The sequence below is a fragment of the Cynoglossus semilaevis genome, chromosome 17 (assembly GCF_000523025.1).
Source record: "Cynoglossus semilaevis isolate Cse_v1.0 chromosome 17, Cse_v1.0, whole genome shotgun sequence".
NCBI classification, from domain to species: domain Eukaryota; kingdom Metazoa; phylum Chordata; class Actinopteri; order Pleuronectiformes; family Cynoglossidae; genus Cynoglossus; species Cynoglossus semilaevis.
Genome location: NC_024323.1, coordinates 12,406,769 through 12,412,768, shown reverse-complemented (window position 1 = coordinate 12,412,768; position 6,000 = coordinate 12,406,769). Strand labels below are relative to the sequence as shown.

At 40.3% G+C, this 6,000-nt stretch overlaps 1 long non-coding RNA gene across 1 annotated transcript in view; it reads left to right on the top strand.

Annotated features, from left to right (window-relative positions):
* Positions 1 to 5,068, top strand: part of LOC107989851 (uncharacterized) — a 6,920-nt gene extending 1,852 nt beyond the window's left edge. The window contains exon 3 of the long non-coding RNA XR_001761364.2: positions 4,077 to 5,068. This is a non-coding gene — a long non-coding RNA (uncharacterized LOC107989851). The remainder of the gene's footprint in view (positions 1 to 4,076) is intronic.
* The last annotated feature ends 932 nt before the right edge of the window (positions 5,069 to 6,000 follow it).

Genomic DNA, 6,000 nt, shown 5'->3' with positions numbered 1-6,000 from the left:
GGTTGCGGCGAGCTTCAGGGGGGCCGATGAGTCCCAACAGCCTAACAATATCACGACTGTGGTGACGTCAAGTGTGAACACAACAAAAAAAAGTGGAAAAAATAGTCTAAGTTTACAGTGACCCAGTAGAAAGTATAGGTCAGAGGTCGCAGCCCGAGGTAGGCCAATGCAAATGTCATGCAGTGGTCAATGGTCGAACAGGATGTACTACTCAGTGAAATACGCATTTAAATTTTCCATGTCATTTGTAATAACGCACGGTTCAAACCATCAAACATGAAGGAAGTCCTCGAGAAAAAAAAAAAAGATACAGACGATAAAGAAGCACAAACAGATCAGAGAGACAAGGTAGAAGTTAAAATTAAACATAAACAGAAAACGAAGCAAGAATACATAACTAGAGTGGTTAACAGTCTATCAGCTTTTATGTGTTAAATTTTAAGAATGTTATAAAAAGATGTTCATATAAAGTAGCAACTTCAGTTGTCTGATTGTCCACCAGCTTTAGTGTTTATATTATTAATGTAAGAAGCGTGAGGTGAATGAAACATCCATGTTGGAAAATCTGGTCTCCCTTGAACTGACTCTCTCTCTCTCTCTCTCTCTTTCTCCGTCTCTCCCTCCCACTCTCTCTCTGTCTTTTCATTCCTTCTTTGTTTCCCTGCATGCACCTGTGCAGCAGGGAGCAGGTGTGACGGTATTTGATCAGTCAAGTGAATCAGTCAGGCCCGCTGGAGGATCCAGTAAGGTGGGCTGTTATTGCAGTCTTTCACCTTATAAGAATGTGACTATCCTTGTCTCACACTTAAAGAAAAAATATATAAGTGGCTCTTGAGTTAGAGATTCTCAGCTTGAGACAATTTAAATTGGAAAATTAAAGTGAAAGTTAAAGTAAAGCAGCAGAGTTGCCTCTTATGAAAACATCAGATGCTCTGCTATGAAAAAGCAAAAGGGAACTTAAAAGGGTGGACGCATATTTTTGTAATGAATGCCAAAGTGTTTAATTAGGTTTCCCTCATGTTGTTAGAAGTTTAAAATGACTGTCATTATGGATAAAACAAGTAAAAAAAAACACTTGTTGTCATGTGTTATGGCTGTAATGTGAAGCAGGGATTCCTGAAGTGTGTGACTGAACCGCACTGCATTTTGGGAATGAGCCCTTTTCTAAACATGCTCACCATATCATTACAAGTGCGATGCAACATGGATTCAGTGAAGATGTAAAATACAACTGAAGAGAATACAGCCAGTGTTTGGTGACGTGTGTGTTTAAAGTGTGTATATCACACACACTGAGCAGCACATTTGCCATAGAAGCTGCATAAAAATATGATTTTTTTTTGTTTTGTTTTGGAGAAATAGCAAAACATAATTTATAATTTCATGAAAAGATACACTGCAAAAAAAGAGGGAAAACTAGAACAACTGCTTCAGGACGTGTATGTGCAAGTGTGGGGGTGAGGATGGGTGAGGAGGGGGGGTCATATGAGTGAATGGCTCTTTGTGTGTTGAACCCTATATCTCCACTTGCCAGCCAAAGGGAAGAATCTAGTTACTTCAATTGTGTAAGGGGGGGAGCAGGGAGGGGGGGGTCTAAAGGAAACTGATATATAGGAGAGAGGGGGTGAGGGTGAGGGGAGGGGGTTAATGTGGAAGGGTCCTGCTCACTGCTGCTCACTGCTGCTGCTGGTGGTTGTATCAGGGGTGAGGGGGTGAGACAGAACGTGTTGAGTTACCAGTGGCTGATCTTTGCTGGTATTCAGTAATTCATCCACTTGTTTTTGAGAACTCACCTCAGTCATAACTTATTTCTGTGGTTGTTTATTTACTGTAAGTCTGTGACTACAACATGTTTTTGATCCAGGAAATATGGTAGAATAGAATGTTTTCATCTTAAATGCACCTTCTTACGTACTGTTACTTTAACTTCCCTCCTGGGGGGGGCGGCCTAGCCACGTACAGCCCACAGCTAGATGTCAATAATATCATCATTTATTATTTGTATTTGCTTCGTTTTATTTGTTTGTTCATTGAAAGGCTTTCGTAGATAATTAAAAAATGAGAGACAGTATTTATAGTACTCAAAACTACTTGTTTACATGTGTTTATAATCGAACGCCAAACACTGACTGTAGATTTTTGATAAGAGACAATTTGCATCCAGTAGAATTTTCAGTCAGTGATTCTGTTTGCCGTTACACTTCCCTTTGTTGTAATTCTGCTAAATTAGACGTTCACATTTATTATATTACTCTACTCTTTAAATGTAAAAACAGTTCTGACGTCACTCTGGTGGATCTGCCTCTCATGATTATCTCACTTTGACACCGACGCTCTGTCTGTTAAATCACAGACTTTCAATTCAACATTGTTACAATTATTGATGAGACTCTGATGACTTTGAAATATACGCCGTAGATTTAATGATCGCCCTGTGGAGCCGAGGTCTTTAATTGCTCTGCTGCAGCTGTGAAAGGAAGGGGTGTGGAGGGGGGGGAGGGGTTGGGGGTGAAGGGAGGACAGCGATGGAGAAGTCAGAGAATCACTCCCTTCAATGGAGCCTTGTCTCCTTTACAACTGTCCTCTGTTGCCCCCCGTTTGCTTTAAGAGCTCTCCCCCGTCCACCATTCAGTTTGAACGTGATCATTTATATGTGTGTGTATTTGTGGCCTTAAATCCTCTTTCTAAATATATGAGCAGATTTCATGGCAAGACTTTGGAAATCCCCAAACATCCCGTCACTGAAGGACAAAAAAACACGCCTGAAAAAAGATAATTGGGAGGACCGGGAGGCGAGGGAGGCGGAGATCGAATCATTTGGAGGAAAATGACAAAAATGATGTTCAAGAATTTAACCCGGCAACAATGGCGTCCTTTGTTGGGATGCTCTAGCTCCGAGTCGGGCCGGTTGTTGTGTTGAACATCATCAGACAGCAGTGATGTGACTCTGTGAAATGTTAAGTTCCAGAGGAGCTACAACCTCAGAGGGTTTTTTCCCCCTCTGGCTGCAAAACAACATTTTTATTTATCACCAGATTTAGTCGTTAGGTCTGTGAGCAGGAAAAATAGAGGAAACTTGGAAAGTTTATTGTTGAATTTTTTTTAATTGATTCTCAAATGATCCTCATATTTACATTAAGCCTCTTCAGAAAAAACAATCTCCTGCTGTCAACTATAAAAAATATGAAATAAATATATTAAATTGATATTTAAATTCATGTTCACGCTGTTGCTCCTACAACTCTCATTTAAAAGCACCAGAATAAAATTTAAAAAAAAGAAAGTTTTGTGTCCTCAATAACTGAGGTCCATATTATTTCCCTCCAGATAAACGCTGAGGCCCATTGTTACCTATGAGTATTGAGTACAGACTGGATCACATCCTGTCCTGTACTGCAGTGTTCTGTGTCTCCCCAACATCACCACGATGTTACTGCACAGAACTGTAGAATAATTTTTGAAGTTGGTGGAAAAATACGAGATGATGATCAAGAAATGAATTCCAGAGCAGCAGATATGGAAAATGCGGAGGACAAAAAGTCACTTCCCAATCATGAGTTTTTCTCGGAACATTAAATTAAGCGGCGTGAATGGGTGGAGGCCTGGAGGGTGTGGGGGCTGGCCGAAAAGATGCCCGAATGAAAGAGTTTGTTGTTGGATTCTGGGAGAGGGAGATGAAAGAGGAGAGGGAGATGGAGAGTTCGTCAGGCATCAGTCCCTTCTCCTCACCGCCTGCCCTGCAGCCCTGCCTCACCATGCCCATGTGAGTGAGGGTTCAAACACTGGGCTCACAGCTGCTCTCCCTCTCTTCCTCCACACCTCCCCACCACCACCTCCTCCTCCTCCTCCTCTTTTCTCTCCCTCTCTCCCTTCCTCCCGTTCTATCTCGCCTTCTCTCACCCACACAAATAAACACAGCTGCTAAAATACACAGAAATGTTAACCAACAAACAATTTGGTGATGTGTAAAAAGCAGAGGTCACATTTGGTTGTGTGCAGTGGTGTGCTGTGTCACAATGACAAATAATTCACTCTCCTCTCCTTCTTCTATGGTATCACATGTAATAAACAAGCAGGTTTCCATCTTCATTGGCGTCGCCCTGGACTGGCTCCATCCACCTACAAACATTTTTGGACCCTGTAACTGTACACCAGTAATCCGGCCACGGGCAGGCAGGTGGAAAGGAAGCTCAGGCTCAAAGTTGGCTGAAGAGTTTGGAGGATGAGAGGCTCTGATGAAAGAGGGGTATGTCTGAAATTAGGGTTTGTGGATAAATCCAAGGTATTTATCCTGCGCTGACTGTGAGAAGAGACTTCAAGTTATACTATTGGTCAGGGCTTTGTGTGTTTTATATATGTTTAGATGAAGAAGAGGAGATGAAAATATAAAGAAGCCTATCTGAAAAAAACTCAAAAATTCAGGACGGACCCTAAGGTCTCTGACCAAATTAATACAACTATGGTAAGTAGACTAATTGAATTCAAATGTTTTTATATATATTTATATAATTCTCTAGAGCAGCGGTTCCCAAAGTGGGGGGCAGGCCCCTTCTTTGTGCCAAAGTGTTTAACATAGAATATCTTTATTTGGAGGAAATGAAGTAGAGGCACAAGAGAATAATCAATCACAGGGGAGAGATGAGGGATGGAAGTGGGCGGGATAATTATACACACACACACACACACGCCATAATTAGCATGCTAACAGGCAGTTAAATGTCCCACACAAAGGGTCACTGTTGAGTGTGGTTGTTCACTTTGGAGACAATGCACAAAAGTAGTGAAAGTTCCCGAATCTGCCTGTAGCTAATGTGGCCCCGAACGACTTTTTACCATTTTACATTTCCATCCCTGTCACTCCTCCATTCAGTCGCTGACTGGCTAATGAAAAGATGATAGCCTGGAGGCCTGCAGTGACTGACCAGCTCGACCCTTCCCTCCCAAATCTTTCCCCTTTTTTGCCCTTTTATGAGGAGACAGAAAAGACTCCCCTCTGAGGTTCCCAGGTCCAAAGTGTCCTCAGGGTCAGACAGAGCGACAGAAATAGACAGGCATGCATTTAGATTAAAACGAATGTCCTCAGGGTCAGACAGAGCGACAGGCATGCATTTAGATTAAAACGGAGAGCTAACAGTTACAAGAACATCAAATAAGGAGCTAACTGATTTGTTAAAAACCTACCTCTGTCGTTGACACCGTGTTTTTTTTTTTACTGCGAAATACATTTGGACATGCAGAAAGGTGCAGAAATTATTAAGTAGTTTACACTACCATGTAGTTTCAAATGAAAAATGTTTTAATTCCACTGTTGTTATGTGACCTGACATTTTCCTTTTTTATTTTGTCTTGTTTGCTATGTTTTATGTAAAACAAAAATGAGCAAACGTTTAAATGTTTTATATGTCACGTCTTTTGGAAAAGAATCTGCAGTGACATCTAGTGGCTTTTTATGAATACGCACGAAAATGTTGCCACTTTATATTTACCATTTTTCATTTGCTTATCTGTCTTCAACTTCAATCTTGTATGTAATTATTCACAAAGATAACAAATAAAGCCCCGTTCAAAACCATATCTCTGTAACTGGTGCGGTTATTTAATCATTTTATTGTTTAGTGAAAGTGAAAGTTCAATGTACAGTATCTGTTTCACACAATATGACTCACAGTTATGATAACTTCTTGATCATTACACATATGTAAAATATTAATTATAATACCTAAGAATGACTATAATTACTGATAAAGTGCAGATCATGGGCGGCGTTTTAAATACAGAATTCAAATACAATGACAAAAATTACATTTTACACAGGTGTGTTATACTTTTTTTAAATTTCCCTTGGAAGTTTGAATTAATCCAGCCAGCCGTAGTAAAGGGTCAAGTTAACCAGAGAAAGTCATAAAACAGTTTAGTATTGAAAATAAAAGTAAATAAAATATTTTAACATGCCAACAAAATGTAGCACATATTAGCAACCTGTCTTTTGTACTTTATTTC